The sequence below is a fragment of the Mya arenaria genome, chromosome 1, assembly GCF_026914265.1.
Source record: "Mya arenaria isolate MELC-2E11 chromosome 1, ASM2691426v1".
Classification (NCBI taxonomy): domain Eukaryota; kingdom Metazoa; phylum Mollusca; class Bivalvia; order Myida; family Myidae; genus Mya; species Mya arenaria.
This window is the reverse complement of record NC_069122.1, coordinates 32,038,343-32,062,800: the sequence shown is the minus strand read 5'-3', so window position 1 is coordinate 32,062,800 and position 24,458 is coordinate 32,038,343. Positions and strand designations below refer to the sequence as shown.

General features: G+C 32.5%; 2 long non-coding RNA genes across 2 annotated transcripts; both read left to right on the top strand.

Annotated features, from left to right (window-relative positions):
* The first annotated feature begins 11,914 nt into the window (after positions 1–11,914).
* LOC128232049 (uncharacterized) lies at positions 11,915–18,702 on the top strand. Its single transcript, XR_008260480.1, has 3 exons — positions 11,915–12,070; positions 12,931–14,042; positions 18,121–18,702. It is a non-coding gene; the product is annotated as an uncharacterized LOC128232049 (long non-coding RNA).
* Positions 18,703–20,114: 1,412 nt separating this feature from the next.
* Positions 20,115–22,823, top strand: LOC128232030 (uncharacterized). The gene is made up of 2 exons (XR_008260473.1): positions 20,115–20,416; positions 21,636–22,823. It is a non-coding gene; the product is annotated as an uncharacterized LOC128232030 (long non-coding RNA).
* The last annotated feature ends 1,635 nt before the right edge of the window (positions 22,824–24,458 follow it).

Below are 24,458 nucleotides of genomic sequence, written 5' to 3'. Positions count from 1 at the left end.
GTTTAAATATGAATAAACGCATTATCACTCAATATATATGATTTTTAATTACTTTAAACATTTACAGGATAAACTCTGCACAACTGCATATGCACACATGGCAATGACATCATAAATGAACAACTAATGGACTTAAACTAGCCATGGTACAGATAAAAAAAACGCTAAGCATGGACTACATATCGCCAAATTTAATGATTTATCAATCAGATCACATTACACAGTCGAACATCTCCTAGCATTTGAAGGCCAATCTAGATGCTAAGCATTAACATTGATTTAAAGTGTGTAATAAAAAAAGCAAACAAAGTAAATTATGAAAAATGAGTGACTGTATAAAATGTGAAGGTATATTCAGAAGCATTGTTTTAAGTCTGAATATCCGGAATGTTTCTTTGCATACATGGCCTAGGTTGCTATTAACATCTTGTATGCGAAGAAAGGGAAACTCATACAATGAACATTCATTATCTCATCACCAAACATGGGTCGCAACATGTTGAAATGATCAATTCATTGTGTATATCAATTTTATATGAACTAATTCTACAGAAAAAAAAATCCTTATCTTGCCCGACATATTGAATATAACAATGTTTCATATAATAAGGTAAATAACATCACTTAAAGTACATCTACGTCAAAATGCAAGTATATGATACAGACATGTTCAAACAATCCCAATATGTGTACACAATATCACAATCCCAATATGTGTACACAATATCACAATCCAAAATGTGTATAAAATACCACGATCCAAATATGTGTACACAATATCACGATCCCAATATGTGTACACAATATCACGATCCCAATATGTGTACACAATATCACAATCCCAATATGTGTACACAATATCACAATCCCAATATGTGTATACAATATCACAATCCCAATATGTGTATACAATATCACAATCCAAAAATGTGTATAAAATATCACATTCCCAATATGTGTATACAATTTCACAATCCCAATATGTGTATACAATATCACAATCCCAATATGTGTACACAATATCACAATCCCAATATGTGTACACAATATCACAATCCCAATATGTGTACACAATATCACAATCCCAATATGTGTACACAATATCACAAACCCAATATGTGTACACAATATCACAATCCCATTATGTGTATACAATATCACAATCCCAATATGTGTATACAATATCACAATCCCAATATGTGTATACAATATCACAATCCCAATTTGTGTATACAATATCACAATCCCAATATGTGTACACAATATCACAACCCCAATATGTGTACACAATATCACAATCCCAATATGTGTATACAATATAACAATCCAAATTTGTGTTTACAATATCACAATCCCAATATGTGTATACAATATCACAACCCCAATATGTGTATACAATATCACAACCCTAATATGTGTATACAATATCACAAATATTTGGTAATGAATCATTAAAATGGCACTGTTTATCTCTTTTTAGTTTTCTTAAGAAATACCTACGCTCGAGTCCACGGCATAATCGCCATGATCTGCTTATTTCCAACGCTTTTTATGTTGTAAAATTCTTTCTTTTTAAAAGTAAATTCAAAGAAAATTTAGACTAATTGGCCCTTTAAATGAGTCGAGTTTCGAATTTAAGCACATTTTCTGTAGTAACATATATATACGTATTGATATAAAACAAGAACATGTAAACAGCATGGGTTCAGTTAATTGTATAAGCTATAGACTTGAACTTTGATAAATTTCAGAAATATACGTTTTCCTCGGGCTGGAAGACCCTACACCGACGAGCCAAATGAATTTTAACAGAAAAATACGTGCCATGTCCTACGAGAATGACGACTGTGAATGGTATTGTCCTAGTATTGTAGCTGAACGATTCTATCCCGAAGGTGCCCAAATATCCCTCTTAAGTATAACATATAGTCATGGACTAAAGTCATCCACCGCGTCGCGTAAATTGAAGGGTTTTCTTACTAGTACATATTTTTCTATTGTGAAAACAATCAACCTTTATGGTGTGGGGTCCAAGAACTATACTTTTGTTTGCACTTATGATAAGTATGCTGTTGGTTGTCCTTATATAAAAAATAGATAATACTTGAATACTTAGTATGAAACAGAATACACCAGTAAATTAAAATCAATGAAATTCTAATTCAGACTAGTTTGTATAAATTACATTATTTGTATTTGCTATTAACTATGTAATTAAAGTATATTGTTACTTTTAGGTATTTTGTAGGCAATTTGTATTTTTGTCAACAAATGTTTCACATGTCGGTGATATCCGGCTAGCATTTGTAAAATTTGAACAAAGCAGTCTTAAAGCGGGATCATTTGGGTTAAAACATAATATAATGCATGATTTAATGATAAATAACAATACTTATGTTTGTCTTATTAACCTTTCTTGGTCACACTATATGATAAACGTTGCAAAAACAGTTCCAGTGATATGAATATAATTCATTAAAATAAATATATCCCTAATTGTTCCTACAAAACAATTAAAACAGTTTGGTACTCAAGAGACGACAGATGGAGTCATTTTTGCATTCAGTATCATACGCAGACATGTGAGAAAACGATATATTATACCTCACATAAATTTGTCCCTTCATTATCTATATATTCTCGATCCGTCCGTATATTACTGTATTTTGATGAAAATCCAGTTTTATGACGTCAGCGGTCCATTTTATATTTTTGGCCGGTCCGGACCTCGCCAAAAATATAATATGGACCACTGACGTCATATTATTGGTTAGTGCGGCTTGCTATTTTTACAACGGCGAAATATTGTTGCAAGTAAACATTATCAGGTTTGTTAAGTAAAGTACATTGAAATCGCTTTCAAAATATTGTCTTGTTACGAAAAGTGTTCGGTATAATATAAGAAATATAACACACAACTTCGGACCATATGACATTATAAGGACCGGTCAGTCTGCCCCTGAAGGAGAAAGGACCGAGGCGTAATATGACCCTCAGTGGTGTGTAATATTTCTTAAATGTGTGTTTAAAGTAATTTATTGTTTTGGAATCAAAACTTATATTAAAATACACGGACACACGACTTACAACCATTGAGCATGTTTTCGTGAGTTATTTTCTAAATTCTGAAATGCAATTTTCAGTTTTCATATACTCAAAATTTTTAGAAACAGATGAAAATAGTAGGACTTGTAAAAGTTTTAGCAACAGTCTGTATTTATGCACCTGTCAATTGTTACCACGCCCCCCCCCCCAGGTCCGGGGGTATACCAGGGATAGCCTGGGAAATGAGCCGTGTTTTTACCTTCCATGTGGCCCCGCAATGCCGGGTGAATGCGGTGGATTTACCCGGGGTTGGCTTGACCGCAAGTCAAATTTCCCGCGGTTCCCCGGACTTGGGGGAGGGGGGGGGCGTGGTTACAATTGACTAGTGCATTACACATACAGTATAAAAATAACATCAGTAAAATCAGAAAATAAAACCTTTCATAAGTAAAATGACTGTTTCAATTGCGTGCTTGTTTTCTTTGATCGAATTGTAGTTAAGTGGCCTGTTATTAAACCTTTGCAGATTTGTTTAATATTGCTTCAATTATGTTGTCCCGAAATTCAATCCACAGTGTCTTTTTTTAGAAATGCTCTCTGTGTTATTTACATTTTCAATCTTCTGCAATGTCAAAGTCTCTACAATTTTATCATGTGCTTCAAGAGGTTCCAATTTAGACCTGACCCAATATTTGGAAATGCTCAAATGATGAATTACTCTTACTAGTCCAAAATGTTTTTTGCGATAGTAAGTTATGGAATTAATACGATAGTTTTCTTTTTGGTCCTCGATTATTGCACGTTTCTATGAGGAATGTTGTCTTACAATATATCCACGTTTAAATTGAAGTTAATAGTAAAGCACTGGATCGTATTGCCATTTGTTAAATATTGAGTGAGATTTTTATGTGATACAATCAAATCCTTTTCATTTATAACTGAGAACCTTTGTTTTTAATTAAAAAGCATTTCTTGCCATAATTGTATGATACATTTGGTAAGAGTTTTCCTTTAAGTTTTCGCTTTGCTCGCTCGCTCGCTCCTACTTTTTTTTGGCAAAATCCGTAGAACAAATGATCATTTGTTCTTGCCTTACATTGCATTTAAACCGTATTTTATTTAAAATTTGAATTCTAACGGCCGGTTTCAAGAACAATTCTTAATTCTATAAATTACCCAAATCATTTATAAAGACATGGCTCATGCTTTATATGTTTCACAAATAAAAACTAAGCAAGACCCTTAGTTTTGTTAGCGATACTCTATTAAAGCTGCACTCTCACAGATAAATCGTTTTGACAACTTTTTTTATTTTTTTTGTCTTGGAACTAGCCAATTTTTGCGTAAAATCCATTGAAACCAGTTAATAAGACTGCTGATAAAAATAAGATCGCAGACTTTCATATTTAAGTTCAAAAAATGATGTATTATGCATTTTTCTTAAACCATTAGTAACGATTTAAGTCATGAATCTGCGATCTGATCTTTAATCAGCAACCTTTTATCATTAGTTTGCAGATATTTACGCAAAAATTTGACATATCCAAGACAAAAAATAAAATAAAAAGTTGTAAAAATGGAATATCTGTGAGAGTGAAGCTTTAAGCAGTAACTAAGCAAACAATTTCCTTAATAGAAAATAAGATATTGTCGAATAACTGGGAAGGCCTTAGGCTATACCAAATTGATGTTCCGTTCCTCGGATTTTTCACAAAACAAATTGGAGCGAGCGAGAAAAGAAATACAATTTTGTCAGTTAGCATAACAACCGAAGCGAGCGAATAGCGAAAAATACTGCCAAGTTTCTCTTATAATTAAAACATGTTTTAAGTATGACGATCATTCATAATAAAAAAACGCTGCTTTTAGGTTATCGCAGTTACTAAATTGTATAAACCGAATTACAAGACGCCATGCCTAAGCTTTCATCAGAGGATGTCCTCATGCATCCAAGAGCTAAACGCTCACGAACGGCCTTATGTCGGATACGGAGGATACAGACGACACAGACGTCACCGACGAGGAGGACGAAGGCGATACAGAGACGTCATCCGATTATATGGAGGAGACAAACGACTCTCCTACTACCCAAAAGCTGACCTCGTCAAAAGATATCAGAGACTCGGAGTCGATGCCATCAAAGTCATTACCTTGACCCCATATGGCTTTTAACCACCAGACGCTGACTCTGACGTTTCCAGATAGCAAGATCTTCGTCATCGAACCTTTCAAAATCAGGAATACAGCCATTACGGACTTTGCTGATATGGTCGGTGCCAATCTGGACAATTACGAACGGTACCAATTCCTGGATATAAAAGTGAATATGTTCAACTTCAACAGAAAGGACACGTTGAGTTACGGATATGTGCCAGCAGCAACTCAGCTCATGATGGGTAATATCAAGCACAACAGTATCAGAATATGCACATGTACTATACCTGGGATTATAACAACCAATTTGGAGCAGCTGGATCTACCTTTCCTACTGGAGATCTTAACAAACTGTACAAAAGAAAGACGATGCAGAGATATGAAACCTGCTTTAACCTACATGTACAAATGTAGACCTCATCCAGACAGGCGTTGGATGAACGTACAATGAGGAAGTGATCCGAAGAACAACACCCTCTTCAGACTCATCAAACACTTCACTGAAGGCAACAGTGATAAAATTGAGATTGCTGTACGCCGTATCATCGCAGAGCCGAGACGTAAGATGTGGTCCGGCAGAGATTGGACCTAAAGTGATGAATTCACTCCTACTCGATTGATTCTGGGAGCTGAGAACCACTACACACCGAAAGAGTAACTGAACCATACTCAGTTGCATATATATATATATATATGCGTTGCATGATATTGATATCGATATTTTTTAAGGAGAAAGTTTGAAATGAATTATATAAATTACACTTAAACATCTTTTGCAACTGTATTAAGACATTCATTAGGATTGATTTCGGATGTTTAAAAAATCATATTTTACCCTGGCATCATCGAACATCAGACTCCATATACATTTGAATTTCTTGACTTAATTTGGCTTTGAATATTACAGTAAATGCAATGGCATTTGCTTATCAAAATGAAAAGGAAGAACAGTATGTTCAGAGTACTTTTAGGGTCAGTGAGATGTTTAAAAAATCCCCGATTATGCTGTAAAATAAAATAAAAATTAAGGTGATACAATGTATACTTACGTTAGTCTTATCTATTTTATTGGTCTATCCGTATTAATATCGCTATTTGTGAAGGGATATTTGTTTGAAATTGTTGTTTTGTCAGAATTTGGTCAAAAATTACTTTGATTCATCAATTTGGACAAAACAATGTATCATGTTTCTGTTAATTGAAGCTGCCTTTTTCAGCATCAATGTCATAAGGGTAAATTCTGAAAACAAATTTCATTAGCCGAAAATGTATTTGTTCACCTCCATAGTTTCGGCTATTGCATTATACTGTCCTTTCTGGCATAGTGAACAGTGTCAGTATTTTAAATGGTATTTTGTGGTTGGTTTGCGAATTGTTGTCCATTTCACCATAATTATTACTAATTAAGTCATCAAACTGATTATATATCTTCATCTTTTCAACTCGTTGTTAAACATTTGTAATGTTCTTTCGGTCTTCGTTCAGATCGAACTTTTCTGCGTATTTGGCGAATTGTTCATCCCATAAAGTTTTCGACCAGCTTTCATGGCTAGGTGTTCAAAATATTTCGGGATGTCTTCGAGGTAATCCGCTTCCGTTTAATGGTGTCCGTGTCCCGAGATCGAGTATAAGGAAAACACCGGCTGTCCATCGCAATTCGTAATAGCACGTCGAGTGACATACTTAATGCCATTAAAGGTGATGTCCCTGTAATCTATGAATGGCCAAGAACATGGAATCGCAGTCGTCGCAAGATATCGTGGCGTTTTTAATATTATGACTGATCAAAATTATGTTACATTATCCCTTAAGAGATAATGACATCTTCAACCAACCTATTACATCCCAATACATGTGTGCGCATGCATATTTATTCCGGTTAAGTCGGTTAAATATCTACCAGAAAATACCTCTAACGTCGAATGCAGTTTCTTTGAGTTGTCTAAGAACATCCTGAGAGTTATTCAAGTACATTTTTCTGGCCTATGTCATGAAATATTTGTTGTCTTTGGTGATGTTGTAAAGCACAATATAATGGCAGTTTATTCAGTCAGTATGGTCTCTGCTGATGAGGCATTTCCTGCTTTCACAGCGGAGATAATGGATGTTCTTTTCATGTTTTGCGAACAGAACTCTCAATGCAAGTTTTGTTTTTTCTCGCAATATTTGCTTATAAAATTTATTTGATAGTGGCCATATAACCACGATGATGAAATTAAACAGTAACATTATTCTTACAAAAATCTCGTCCATTATATTTCTTATTAAATCGGATAGACCCGAATGTCATTTATTGTGAGATGCAATCAATGCACGATGTTGGGCCACTTTATTTTTACTCAAGCATGCTGCTTCAATTTTTATTTGCAGCTTTGTGAGCATTTAAATGTCTACTCCGCTTAAGGATGCTACATTTTTGCTATAGGCTGCTGATGCTTTAACTTAATCATGACACAGTTTGCTTCAGGCTGCTTTTATTCTCTTAAATTAGGCTCTTGAAAATTTAATTGCTGCATTTAGCTTAATAATGTTGAATTTGATTCAGATTGTGGGACTACGGTGTTCAAGCTTGAAGACAATTTTAGACATTTTCAGGATTAACACCTGAAGATTTCCAAGATGTCGGACCTGTATCATGAACTTTCAACACTTGACCCAATTTTCAATTACTTAAACTTTAGTTAATGTTGATGTTTAAGATCGAGGATAACTCGCAAGTACTCATCAAGTAACGACTACTCAAACTATTTTCAACATGCACATAATCTAAGTAGCCTTCCTTCAACAGGAAAATGATGCCTCTAAATGTGTTACTTGATAAAAGTTTCGATGAAAAATACAGTTACAGCAAAATTGTTGTTGATTATAGCACATTAATCAGATTTTTAAACTTAGAGAATGTCCAAAGAGCGTCGTCGAGTGGATAATTTTACCTTTAACCGTAAGGAAAATTTAGTTCGTACATTACTTTATGTATTCCCTGGATCTTCTTCTTATGTAACGTATGAGAACGTAGTCATTTTAGTATAATTTGCATAGGTCCATGCAGTTGTCGCCCAAAATATCCTAAATCACATTTGGAATGCAGGTTTGATGACACAAACAAATAGCAGTGTGTGTGTGTGTGTTTTCCAATAGTTCATGTGTCCTTCGGATGTTTCATTGTAGTATTCATCGACCTTGATGGTGTATTAAATCAGTTGTTCATATCGGTCGTATCAATCAAATGTTGGTCGAATATATCAAATCAACACGAAACCATACAATTACATGCGAAGTTTTATGCACTGATCTTGCATTAAATTCCCTTCGTCGACTAGCATCTTTCATATTTTTCTGACAGGTACCAGAACTGTTATATAATAAACCATCTAGCGCAAACCAGCCTCAATCCAACCAGTCTGAAGTAAACAAGTCTAAAACATACCATTCTCAAGCAAACTTGTCTTTAGCAAGCTAGTCTCAAGTAAACAAGTTTCAAGCAAAACCGTCTCAAGCAAACATGTGTCAACTAAACCCAACTCAACCAAACACGTCCCAACCAAACACGTCTCAAGCAAGCCAGTCTCAAGCAAGCCAGTCTCAAGCTTACCAGTCTCAAGCAAACCAGTCTCAAGCTTACCAGTCTCAAGCAAACCAGTCTCAAGCAAACCAGTCTCAAGCAAACCAGTATCAAGCAAACTAGTCTCAAGCAAACCAGTATCAAGCAAACCAGTCTCAAGCAAACAAGTCTAAAACAAACCATTCTCAAGCAAACTAGTCTAAAACAAACAAGTCTAAAACAAACCATTCTCAAGGAAACTTGTCTAAAACAAACAAGTCTAAAACAAACAAGTCTAAAACAAACAAGTCTTAAACAAAACATTCTTAAGCAAACTAGTCTAAAACAAACAAGTTTAAAACAAACAAGCAAGTCTAAAACAAGCAAGTCTAAATCATACCATTCTCAAGCAAACAAGTCTCAAACAAGCCAGTCTCAAACAAGCCAGTCTCAAGCAAACAAGTCTAAAACAAACCATTCTCAAGCAAACCAGTCTCAAGCAAACAAGTCTAAAACAAACAAGTCTAAAACAAACAAGTCTAAAACAAACAAGTCTAAAACAAACAAGTCTAAAACAAACAAGTCTAAAACAAACAAGTCTAAAACAAACAAGTCTAAAACAAACAAGTCTAAAACAAACAAGTCTAAATCAAACAAGTCTTAATCAAACAAGTCTAAAACAATCAAGTCTAAAACAAACAATACTCAAGCAAACTAATCCTTAGATAACTAGTCTCTAATAAACAAGTTTCAAGCATGCCACTCTCAAGCAAATATGTGTCAAGGGAACCCGAATCAAGCAAACAAGTTTCATGCAAACTAGTCTAGAGAAATATAGTCTAAAACAAAGAAGTCTAAAACAAAGAAATCTGAAACAAACTAGTTAAAAACAAAGAAGTCTTAAATAAAACCATTCTCAAGCAAACCAGTCTCAAGCAAACTAGTTTCAATCAAACAAGTTTAGAGCAAACTAGTCTCAAACAAGCATGTCTTAAACCAACCATTCCCAAGCAAAGAAGTCTCAAGCAAATTAGTCTGAAGCAAACAATTAGGAAAACCTGTTTGAAACAAACAAGTCTAAAAAAATATGCCAACGCCATACAACTGTTTAACTCATTGAGCACTGTCACTAGAAGTATGCAAACAGTCTGAAATGTGACATATAAAGACGAATCATCACATAATAAACACTTTCAATGAGTTTAGAACAAACGTTAGTTAACGAGTGTTAGTAACATAATTCCTGGACAAGATGAATACAGTTGTGTATAAATGATGTCAGAGTGTCATTTTTTTCATCAAGTGCATACTTTTGGTAAAATAATCATAGACCTAAGTGTTTAATGGCGCTGATAATGAGCCAAATACCAGAAACTGTCAAATATACGCCACTCCGCCCGCTACATGCAATAAAGAAATGTAGTACCCAACATGTTTTAAAGCAATATATATTGTTTACATTTATCAATATAAACACTATACTACAGAAAATTGCTGTTTTTTAAATGGTGAAGTCACACCAGGTAAGTTGACGATATTATTGTGTAATGTGTTTATGACGTCATTTTCTGTAAAATACTTTTTTCAAGAATGAAATAAAGTATAAATATCAAGTGTTATCCTTATGATATCCTTATGATTTAAATGAAAAACGAACTACTATATTCAAATAAATCTTTATCAAAAAGAAAAGTGTCAAAAGTAAACATATGATTTGCTGGTATATTACACGTTAAACAATTACTGTTTCAAATTAAATTTACAAACATGTGGAGGGATATTGTAATAAAACACATGTGTAATTAAAAAAAATGCGTTGGTTATATAACCGGAAACAAGGTAAAGCATGTGATAAAAAACGATTGTGGAGTTATTTCCGTGAAAACATCTGCAAATTAAAAAAATGCATTCAAAACAGATAATTCTTGCTATGTTTTAGAACTTCGAATGATTAAGATCAAATGTTCAAACAAAATATGCTCATTAATAAATGATAAATATATGGTACATTATTATGACAGTATTAAAACAAACCAAAACTCTCCTTAAAATCATAATCTGTTTTACAGCAAGAGTTAATTTTTGAAAACATTTTAAAACATTTGTGATAAAATGACATTGGGAATGATAGTTAGATATATTTTTAATGTGTGATCGGCGGTGACATGTAAATATATATAAACTATATTTTATAAACCTAAACTCTACACAAATATGTTTTGATTGATATTTAAACTTAAATAATGTACGTTTTACAAAAATAAACCTAATTAGGACATGCATGTATGACTGGCTGATTGCCAGAGAGCTTTATTAGTCCACATGATTATTTCACAAAACGAAAGTAGAATTTATTTATAAATATTTTCTTAAATTCATTTTTGAAAATATGAATAATTGATCAGCAATACACATACATGTATATATACTCCATGTACATATTTAGCTTTACTTCTATACATAATACGGTTGAAGATTTAAGACGTTTGATTTATTGATAACACATTAACACTTTTTATGACAAATGTATTTTTTGATGCTCAACATGTCAAGTTGATCATGTTATTACCTAACTTGGTCCGGCGAAGGCTTCCAATGCACCGCTTGAAAGTGTAAGATACGAATGAACAATTGCTAAGTGAATGTCAGCGAATGCCACAAGTGTTCAACTGTACAGGAATCGTAGGCTATTATTCCTCTAGCCACCACTGTATGCATTCGACGGGGTGGTGTATGTATTGGTAGTGGTGGTGGTGGTTTAGTTGGGTGATGATTATACGTTAAATACGTCTGCTTATGTAACAGTTGGTTGGCAATCAATGATTGCGACGAAAATGTAACGATCACATTTTCTAACACATAGGTACATGTTAAGTATATGTGGTATAAATATATCATATCTCATAAAATCAAAGTAGGTAGAAGATCAACATGTGTGAAATATAATATTAAGCTATTCAAGTTTGACCTGTATGACACATACATATTGATATTTCGATATTGCTTATTAATTCAATATTTTTTAAAAACCTTATCAGATATATCAATTGTTACAGTGACTTTTTAGATTTGTTATGATTCTTTACATGTTTTCGGAAAACGAATATCAGATTTTTCAAAACATGTACGTTGGGTTATAAAATATCCTGTTATTATATAATATGTTAACTCTACCTTGTTTTAAATTTAATTGGATTGTTGTAATCGACATATAACGATGTCTTTAAATTTGAGACCATCGGAGATCCATTTCTCCCAAGATACGATATTTAACCGCTTTCGGAACACACAAAATATTGGAAACGTTTTGGATAACATTTTTGAGAGAAGGTAAATAATTGTAGTTTATATATTTTTTAATGTTTCTTTAATTGAAATGTCATTATCAATCTGAAATGCCTGGTTTTCTTTTAAGAAATTGAAAATGAGTGCATCCGGTTGTAAACCTAAATATGTCTGCTATTAACAGTTTCGGGAACAAATAAACCTATTGTACAGAATGTCTTATTTTTAATGTGACGCTACTACTAATCGATATACATTATTCAAGAAATATTCAGTCAAAATTCAAAAATGAAATCAATAATCAAATCAGGATTGACAAGCAAATGAAATAATTGCCGGCCAAGTTCGGGAATGTTTGTGTGGTATCGACTCGGGTCATGTGGGTGTGTCAAGTGGTATGCTGGGGCTCCTCTGACCAAAGCGGTTGTAATATCGATCTATTTCAGGACTTATTAATATTGGCCTGTCCCACTGGACTCTGGATTGTGATTTGAAACTCTATGAGTTTCTGAAATAATCTGAAGTCAAACTTGTAAGGACTTGATATGTTTACTTCTTTACAACTGTGAAAGTTCTTTTGTTTGTGGATACTGGGCTGTTACTGTAGTTTCCGTTCGGTTATTTAGTAACGTTCAAAAGGCAGTAAAATTTTTGTTCATTGTTAGCTAAGATTGATATGTTTTTTCAATTACAATTGATACTAAAGCAAGCAGACATTTTATTAAGCATTCCTATTTTAAAAACAAAACCGGTCATTCGGGAAAGGGTTACGTATATATTTATTTATTTTGGTCGATTCATTTTGCATTTTGTGCAAACTTTAGCATTTGTTGGAATTATTTCTATTAAAAAATGTCAAAACTTTATTTTCGATTGGTTGTCTTTGAAGCAATTAATTTGCTTAGATTGCAGGTTGATGACCTGCCTCGTATAACGGTGGCGAGACACGATGGCCGCTGGTTTTCAGCAGATAACAGACGCCTCTGGATATTCAAGAAATTGCAAAAATTGGGCAGATGCAGTAGCATCGAAGTTATAGAGATATCTGAAATTCCTTCGAACAAGATGACCACTAAAAATGAAGGCATATCGGTCGAAATTATCGGTGGTGACATCGAGGGTAAATGGGGGAAATTTTGATGAACACGGTCTTTGTTTTAACTGTACACATTCCAACAATGCAATGGTAAATAACCATTCTACCAATAATTAATTCAATAGAGCAACGAGCAGTGTCTTACGGACAATCATGGAGAGGCATACACGGTCAGAACACAAAAAGGCATAAACAGCCAACTATTGTAATCAATACATTATACAATATTTAGTTATGACAAAAATCAGATGTCTTACTATTTTTCATTTAAAAAAATGCTTTTTAAATATCAGATGTCACATGTTTAATTGTGTGTGTACCTTGAGGGCCATCATAGAAATAAGAACCTAAGTATTGTCCTTGGTATGTGTGTGTGTGTGTGTATGTGTGTGTGTGTGTGTGTGTGTGTGTGTGCGTGTTTGTGTGTGTGTGTGTGTGTGACATTGTTCATTTTTGATATTAAATTGTGATATATTTATAATACCCATATAAACCATAGTTGATCCAAATTGGCAATATTTACTATGATATAGCATGTGTATATTTTTTTGTTATGTTTTTTGCATGTGTATTTTTTACCATTAGATACATGTGCATATTTATCATGACAATTGCGATACTTTTTACAAGAATATTCGAGAACGCTGACAATTGTACACTTTACCTGATAGTATTAAAAGCCCATACTGTATACATGATTTACAAGAACGAAAGTAGAAGCTATAAATATATTTTCTAAAATTATCTTTTCAAAAATATTTATAAATAACAAAGCATGATTAATCTAACACATGCATAAAGTCTATGTATATATCATAATTAAAACTGAAATACTTAGGATAACGTACAAAAAAACCGAAAGAACTAATATTTACAATACAAGCCTTATGGGTACATGCATTAAGGATTGGAGCATTGCCAGTGAGTATTAAATAGTCCGTATAAACTACTTAAAGAAACAAATGTAGCAGTCATTATACATATTTTCCTCAATTTTCTGATGTATACTTGATTGATCAACTACAATTATATATTCAATGTACATATTCAGGTGTTCTTCCGTATACATTTCGTTATCATAATTTAAGCTCTGCTACCCACCTATAGATATGTAATAGTTCATTAGATTTGTCTTGTATATATATTCAACTAATCGATCGATATATATTAAAAATTTAAAATGCAAACGTATACATTGATATTTATCCGCTTGTAAAATTTATTATGTTATAGCCTCTTTAGCTAGTAAGGCGACATAAAAAAAGCTTGGCTATTACACAGTCGCGAAGAAAGTGATGATTCGGAAAATAAACAACGCTATCAACAAAACTTGCAACTCTCAGTGAATGTCACTCAAGTTCCACTGTAAATGAATCGGCGGTTATAAACCACTTTACCACTGAACACAATGTTGGTTGGTGAGAGGCAGTGTGCATGTAAAGTGAATCTGCGTATGATAAGGTAATTCTGCAACTAAAGATTGAAGTTGCAACCAACCAATCACATTGTTAGTCTGTTGGTTGTAGACTGCAGGCTAACATACTTAAGTACTACAAATCGAAATCATGTATCGTCGTATTATTCTGAAAAGACTTGATAAAATACCGGGATTACGAAATGGGACGAATGGGATTATGCGGGTTTAAAAAGTGATATGATGAGATCACTTTATTAAACTAGGCTGATAAGATTGAAACGTTAATGTAAATTTGAAAGGATAAATCATAAATCTTCATGAGAAACCTAGTGGTAGATAATTATAGATACTTATTCATCAAATGGAAGTAGTGTGTTTGCAAACAGAGTATACCTTAATTGCATAACCTACTACAAATAGTCAAGACGTCCTAAGCCAATATTGGGTTTCATTTAATAAACTTTACACTAGCAAAACATTTGCAAGATGAAAGCAATGACAGGCACACTACAGTTTGGGGTCACGCAACATATTTGGAGTATATGTTTATTGCCTGAGAACAGAACTGTAAAAAGTGCAATAACAAGCCGACAAATATTCAACTTTTTCAGCCCTTTGATTTTGGACATTATATCACATGTTTACTGGTATTAATTTAAATAACGACGCGCTATCAGCTCTACTGTCATTCAGCCTCTCAAGGTGGTTTATATCGTGTTGTTAGGCAGCTGCACCCAATGGGCAAAATTCTGTTGTTGTTCTTTGTTTTTATATCACTCAAAGAGAATCATCGGATCATTTAGTATTGATATTCATTGGTCTTCCGACCTTCGAATGTTGTTTTATCTCGGCGTTTGAATTTCTCCGATTGGCATTCGCTTTATATGTGCAACGCTTGATTATTAATAAATATCATGTGTTTCCTGTCCGGATAAAAAATCTAACCCGAGGGCCCGTGCGTTAGCCGTTAACGAGGCTTGCAAAGTCACCGGCCATGCAGCGTGCCCGATCAGGTCAAAGGATTAATCTCCCGCTATAAACTTTAGTGTAATATTTAAAGAAAAAGAATATAATCGATTATCTTGCTGACTTTAATATGCGGTGTAGCTGTAAGTACGCTCACAATCTGAAACTTGTCAGGTAATGGTTTTCGTGTGGAGGAATCTACGGGAAAATTCCGCAACTCTATAGAAGACATGTTAATTAAGATATTATAAATACATGCATTTTTTGGAATTTCAAATGATTATATGACCAATTGTGCCAACATAATATTTTTACAAAAAACGACCTATTTTTTATTGTGCATTATTTAGATTATCTGTGATAATGATTAACACACAAACTTGTTGATATATTTTTTTTTTTTATTATTTTTTTTTATAACAGCTTCTTTAAATATTATCTTACAATTGTTATTAAAATAAATTGAAAAATCCTATTAAAATTTCGTAAATAGATATCGAATTCGTAATCGTAATTAACGAGTCAATTTATCTATACAAATCTTACTTTTGCAATGTATAATTTACTTCACAAAGAACACTTTATAATTAAGATTTAAAATTTACTTATAATTATTGTTTATGCGACATCGAAACTACTGTGTAAACTACTGTGTTTCTTCATCGGGACATACTTAAATGACATTAAAGTCTGTATACATTATTTACCAAAACGAAAGTAGAAACTATATATAGTATTTTCTGAAATTCTTCTTTCAAAAATAGATATCATTTATAAAACAGACACATGTAAATACTATATATAAGAAGCGCAATGTACATAATCAGCTGTTCTACTTTAAATTACATAATTCGTTATCAGAATGAAGACATTGCCGTTTATTTTAAAAGGTCTCATAACTCATTACGCCCTTTTGACTCTTTTGTCTAAATACTAACAACATCAGAGATGTTTACTACACGTGGGTAGGAAAATACATTTGATAAAATGTAAATGTGAACTCGCTAGAGATGAATATGTTGGGATTCCAATTGTACATTTTATTTTTGAAACCTATCAGACGTCAAACTAACCAGACATGAATGTATAAATTGTAAGAGAGATCTTAAATTCGGATATGAGTAATTAAATATTTTCTAAAAACGAATGAAGTGGTTTTAAATGTTTATACACTGGCTTATTACTATCGTTTTACTAGATCAAGATATCGATTTAAATAAGTATTGTGAGTTTGATTATATTATATAGGGTTATTGGAAACGAAACATAACGATGTCTTACGATAAGAAACGCAATATGTGTTTCCATCTTTGAAATGCCATATTTACTGTATATAAGCTGAATTGTTTTAAGAAATTTAAGCTGTAAAATCCTTTGGAATCAAATTATAAACACAAATATTTCCTATATTTACAGTTTCGGAATCAGATAAGCCTGTTTGACTGTAATGTATCATAGTAAATGTAAGGCTACCACTTGCCCTTAGCAACGGCTCAATGGATATACAATTTCAAAAATTAACATCGAATTGTTTAAGGTAATAAATAAAAACAATCACGATAGACCAGGAAATAAAAAAAAACGCCGTTAAAGAATGGGCCTCTTTTGGGTGACTTCCGCGAAGTTATAGAGATGGTAGTCAAGTAGTATAGTTATCCGCCTTGAACAAAATATGTTGTGAGTTTGATTTGCACAAGCTAGGTAATTATTTATCTTGGCGTGTCATAGAGGAAGGTCTCCACCGTGAATTTATACTCTATCATCTTTACTTCACTATCAGAAACACTTCAATAACTACGGCGAACTCTGGCCTTCAAATCAATAAAAAACACTATTAATCTGACATGAAACTGAATACGTATATACAAGGATTTGATATCGTTGTGTCTAAACGAAAACACTTTTCGTTATTGGATAAAGGGCATACTGTTTTACCGTTCATAAACATCTTTATTTTTGTTGAGTTATTTTGCAATTTTCTTTAAACATTATCACTGAATATGTTATGAAAAGTGCCGTTCAAGAAGTGAATCACCTAAGTATAAGTGATTGATTATGTTTAAGAATGCTTTAGAACTTGACTGTCTTTAAACCAGTGACCTATTAACGCCCCATTATGTTTAAGGGTTAAATAATTATAATGAAAACAAAACACAATATGATTTAGGTACAGATAGATATAATTACAAGCATTTTGGAGTTCTTTAACTAGAGTATTTGTGGGTTCGTAGGTATTAATTAAAAAAATCGTTTATAAAGGCAAAATGGTTTTATCTGTACCTTAATCATATGCTTGGTTTATTTTATTCATTGAAGTCAAACAAATTAAACATTAAAATGCATTTTTATATGGAAAAAAGAACAACAGTTTATTGCATCACCCTTTAAAAAAAATTAAATGCGAATATCTTAGTAAAGTTATACGGGCTTAATGTAGAATATACTTTCGGTTTTGTTGCCTATTTGTCATTGCGATAAATGTATATTTTATATCATTATGGTGTTTGATTAATGTCAAAAAGGTTAAGAGAAGTCATGCACACATACATACATTTCTATAAGTAAGCATTGCTAAACAAACTGGGACTTTTAAATAGTGATAAGTTTTATGTTTAGATTGCAGGTTGATGACCTTCCCTGTATAGAGGTAGCCTACCACGATGGCCGCTGGTTTTCAGCAGATAACAGACGTCTCTGTATATTCAAGAAATTGCACAAACTGGGCAGATGCAGACGTATCGAAGTTACAGAGATATCTGAAATTCCTTTTAACAAAATGACCACAAAAGATAAAGGCAGAACGATCGAAATCGTCGGTGGTGACATCGAGGGAAAATGGGGCAATCTTTAATGAACAGAGTCGTTTTTTTAACCGTACACATTATAACAATACAGTGGTAAATGACCATCCGGCAACATATTTAATTCAATAGCGCAACAATCAGTGTCTTACCGAAAATCATGGAGAGGCATACACTGTAAAAACACAAAAAGGCATAAACTGTAAACTATGGTAATCAATACATTATACAATATTGAGTCATGACAAAAATCAGATATCTTACTATTTTTCCGTTTAAAAAACGTGATTGTTTTAAATATCAGATGTCACATGTTTAATTATGTGTGTACCTTTAGGGCCACAATGGAAATAAGAACCTAAGTATTGTCCTTGGTAAGTGTGTGTGTGTGTGCGTGTGCGTGTACGTGCGTGCGCGCGTGTGTGCGCACGTGTGCGTGCACGTGTGTGTGTGCGTGTGTGTGTGTGCGTGTGTGTGTGATATGGTTCATTTTCATTTGATATTGTGATATATTTATAATACACATATAAACCATAGTGGATCCAAATTGACAATATTTTCTGTGATATAGCATGTGTATATTTATCTTGTTATGTTTTTAGCATGTGTATTTTTTACCATTAGATACATGTACATATTTATCATGAAAAATGTAATACATTGTACAGGAATATTCGAGAACGCTGACAATTGTTCACTTTACCTGATAGTATTAATAGCCCGTACTGGATACATGATTTACAAGAACGAAAGTAGAAGCTATAAATATATTTTCTAAAATTATCTTTTCAAAAATATTTATAAATAACAAAGCATGATTAATCTCACACATGCATAAAGTCCATGTATATATCAGAATTAAAATTGTAATACTTAGGATTACATACAAAAAAAACGAAAGTATAATTATTTACAATAAAAGCCTTATGAATACATGCATTAATGATTTGAGCATTGCCAGTGAGTATTAAATAGTCATTATGAATTTCTTAAAGAAAAAAATGTAGCAGTCATTATACATATTTTCCTCTTTTTTCTGATGTATACTTGATTAATCAACTACAATTATATATTCAATGTACATATTCAGATGTTATTCCGTATACATTTCGTTATGATAATGAAGGCGCTGCCTCCACGGGATGGACGCATTTTCACCCACCTATAGTTATGTAATAAAATATTAGATTTGCCTTGAAAATAAATTGGAAATCTTATTTACATTTTGATAATAATTATTAAATTCGTAATCGTAATTCAAGAGGCAATTGATTTAACTTACTATTGCAATGTATACTTCACTTCAAATACAAAATATTATAAAAAAGATTTAAAATTTATTATAATTGTTGTTTATTCGATATCGAAACTACTTGTTATCTTCTTTGGGGTATAAATAAATGACATTAAAGTCCATATACATTATTATTATTATTACTAAACGAAAGTAGAAACTATAAATAACTATTTTCTGAAATTCTTCTTTCAAAAATAGAAATTATTTATTAAACAGTCTCAAGTATATGATATTTATAAACGCCATGTACATAATCAGCTGCTCTACTTTAAAATATATAATTCGTTTTCAAAATAAAGGCATTGTCGTTTATAATAAAAGGTCCAATAAATCATAACACCCTTTTGACACCTTTGTCTTATGACTTACAACATAAGAGTTGTTTACTACACTTGAGTAGGAGAATACATCTGGTAAAATGTAAATGTGAACTCTGCAAGTGCATTTTGCTTGAGACGAAAATGTTGGGATTCCAACATTTTCAAACCTATAAAATGCCACACTAACCAGACATGAATATATCCAATGTTAGAGACGATATGAGAAATTATATGTTTTCAGGGAACGAATGATAGGGTTTTAAAACTATATACACTGACTTATTACGTAATGGAAATATCGTGTTACTAAATAAATCGATTTAAATAAAGAATTATGGGTTTGATGATATTAAATGTGAGTGTTTGAAACGAACCATTACGATGTCTATCTACATGAGTCCATCGGATATTTATTTCTCCCAAAATACGATATTTAACCGCTTTCGAAACACACAAAATATTGGAAACGTTTTGGATGACATTTATTTTGGAAGGTAAATCATTTTAACTTTAATTTCAATATCGTGAATGAATAACGATAATAAACGCGATATGTGTTGCCATCATTGAAATGCCATATTTACTGTATATAAGCTGAATTGTTTTAAGAAATTGAAACTGTGAAATCCTTTGGAATCAAATTATAAACACAAATATTTCCTTTATTTACAGTTTTGGAATCAGATAAGCCTTTTTTAGTAATGTATCATAGTAAATGTAAGGCTACCACTTGCCCTTAGCAACGGTTCAATTGATATATAATTTCAAAAATTATTTGAATATTTTAAAAAATGAATAGTTTTGGGGAAAAAAAGATCACGATAGACCCGGAAATAAAAAAAAAACGCCAGCAAAGAATGGGCCTCTTTGTGTGACTTCCGTGCAATTATGGAGATGGTAGTCAAGTAGAAAAGATGTCCGCCTTTAATACAATATGTTGTGAGTTTGATTTACATAAGGAAATTATTTGTCTTGGCCTGTCATAAAGGAAGGTCACCAAGATGATTTTATACTCTATAGTCTTCACTTCCCTATCGGACACCCTTAACCAATTAAGGCGAGCTCTGGCTTTCAAATCAATACAAAAACATTACTAAACATTAATATTTATGAAACTAAATACGTATATGCAAGGACTTGGTATCGTTGTCTCTTAATGAACAAAGCATTTTTTTTTGTTATTGGATACTGTTACACGGTTATACGTTTAATAAACATGTTTATTTTTGTTGAATTATTTTGCAATTTCCTTTAAACATTATATTTAAAGATGCTTTTAAACTTGGCTGTCTTTAAACGAATGACCAATTAAAGTCCAATTATGTTTGAGGGTTAAAAAATTATGATCAAAATATAAACAATATGATTTAGGTATAATTTTTATTCAAAATATAAGCGATATTTTGTAGTGTTTGTAACTAAGAAATTTGTGGCCTCGTAGCTATTTTTTTTTCATTTATGATGGCAAAACTGTTTTATCCGTATCTCAAATATATGCTTGGTTTGTTTAAATCATTAAAGTCAAACAAGTTAAACGTGACAATGCATTTATATTAAAAAAAACTAGTTGATTACATTACCCTTTAAAGAAAATTGTGGTTTGATAAATGTCAAAAATGTTAAAAGAGGTCATACACACATACATACCTTTCGGTAAGTTAGCATTACGAAAACAATCTGGGCCTATAAAATAATGATAAGTACTATGTTTAGATTGCAGGTTGATGACCTTCCCTGTATAGCGGTAGCCGATCACGATGGCCGCTGGTTTTCAGCAGATAACAGACGTCTCTGGATATTCAGGAAATTGAACCAATTGGGCAGATGCAGACATATCAAAGTAATAGTGATATCTGCAATTCCTTCAAACAAAATGACCACAACAAATAGAGGCATATCGGTCGAAATTGTCGGTGGTGACATCGAGGGAGTAATGGGGAATCGTTGAAGAACACAGTCTTTGTTTTTTACCGAACTCTCATGATTTTGTGTGTGTGCGGGTATGTGTATGTGTGACATGGTCCATTTTTTATTTTGCCGTGTGGTTTATTTATAATACACATACAAACCATGTTAACTCTTAATTGATATATTTTACTGCGATATAGCATGTGTTGCATATTTATTCTGTTACGTTTATTTACCATGTGTATTTTTTGACCATTTAGATGTGCATACTATGCCAAAATCATTCATGTTATCTATAGCGATATATGCAGGTTTTTCAAGAATGACCCGTTAAGAGTGAAGTGATATATTTTCTGATGACTGTTGAATCTTGATGCCTTAAAGATGCACTCTCACAGATTTACCGTTTTAACAACGTTTTTGTCTTGAAAAGTGCAATTTTTTGCGTAAAGATCTGCAAACCAGTGACATAAGATTGCTGACATAAAATCAGATCCTAGATTGTCATGTTTCCGTTCGAAAATTAATGTTTATGGCTTAAACCGTTACTAACGGTTTAAGAAAAATGCATAAAACATCCTTTTTGTACTTAAGTATAAAAGAATATACGATCTAATTTTTGACAGCAGTCTTATATAACTGGTTTCTATAGATTTTTTCAAAAATTGGCTCGTTCCAAGACAAAAAAAAGTTGTCAAAACATTCAATCTGTGAGAGTGCAGTCTAAGCAAATCATTAATGTGCGGTACTTTGTACGAGGACGTGGACAATTGTACACTTTACCAGAAAGTATTTATAGCCTGTAGTGTATGCATTATTTACGAGAACGAAAGTAGAAGCTATAAATATTTTTTTCTAAAATTCTCTTTTCAAAAATATTTTTAAATAATTATACATGATTAATCAAACATATGTTTATATTCAATATATATATATCAGCTGATTTAAACTTGACGATAGATAAAGTACACATAAAAACAAAAGTATTAACGATTTAATGCTTATTTTACTCCCACAAGTTATGAACGCATTGTCAGTTGTTTCAACACAAAAAGACAATACAGTTTCGTTCTTTCTGCTATCATCATTTCTTTACAGTCACTGTCTAAAACGTCCATGTGACATATGGCCGCATCTTTGGTGTCATCTCTGAATCCACCCACCCAATAAAGAGGTCCTGCAAAATATCACTGTCTGCAAAATATCATTTAAAAAGACATAATTGTCTTTAAATATGATATAAATCACGTGTAAACTTGAAAGTACAATCAATTATACAATGTACACATCATCAAATGCTACCTTAATAAGAAGAAACATTGTTTTAAGAACGACTTGAAGGGATAGCATTTCGTCGTGGGCCGACACCATCTGACATGGGGGTGCCATATTAGATTTTCCAGCATGGCTAAATACACCGGAGATGCCTATCCAGTGAGCAAGAAAAACGTTCCTGGTTCTCAATAGATGAACAAAAAAAATCCGATCCATTATACCTGCTGTATTTGCAAGACGTAGTCCCCATTTGTATGTGTTATACCTATGTAGGGTCATGATCACCTCGCCTTTTCTGGCCCTTTTGTATTTTTATATATTTGAACACAATTACTTGTTAATTCACCAGGTTCTTATGCCATGAACAGTTAATATGTTTTTCTATTTTTTTTTTGGTTACACTATTCAAAATAATCCGTTAAAGATATGGATAGAAATATTCATTATCATTGAAATGAATTCGAATCGCTAATAATCTGATGTAGTATCGATTGGTCATTACGTCTGATCTTTAAAGGACTTAGGTATGTTTTAATGATAAGCAGAGACTTCGATCGCATCACCACCAAAGTCAAAAGATAGATACCCATTTGTACAAAGCCTAGCTTTACACTCTTTATTTAAATCATTTCTGACCCTTCGATGTCGGCAATTCATTTTTCCAAGGGGTTTTCACAATATATCATGATTTTAAAAGTTCATTTTTTACTGTTTAAAACATAAAAAGATTTACATATTCTACAGGTGTACTAAGAAACGCATGAACCCTGTATGCTATTTATGAATGTAATTAAATCTTGCGAATATGAAGTCTAATGCAACCACATGCACCCTTAAAACACTAGTACATCAGCGATTTAAGACTTTTTTTTACTACGTATATACAGTGAATATAATATTGCAAGCAAATAAATATATATATACTTCGCACAATAGTTTTTCATTTAGGGTGAACTATTCTTTACTAACTTGACATTATCAAAACTGTTATTATTTTATGGTCTCTGAAATTGATTTTGCTTCGATTAACCTTTAGATATCACACGTTTTAATGATATATGCTGTTTGATAAAACTAATGAAATGATGGTTTTATTAATAAAAATATCATATGGCATTTTTGTGTGTCCACTTCAAGAATATCTTATGATAACGGAATCACTTAAGACAAGTCATGCAGTTGATTTCATATGAAAATATTGTTGTTTATAACATTGTATGTAGAACATTTCAATGAGCAGCCCCAAGAAATGCGATGCGTGTTACGTGAATTTATTACTGAAAGCGGTATGCACGCATCACGGAAAGATGATATGACTGAACCTTCCACATGGGTGTCATGAAATGATTCCTG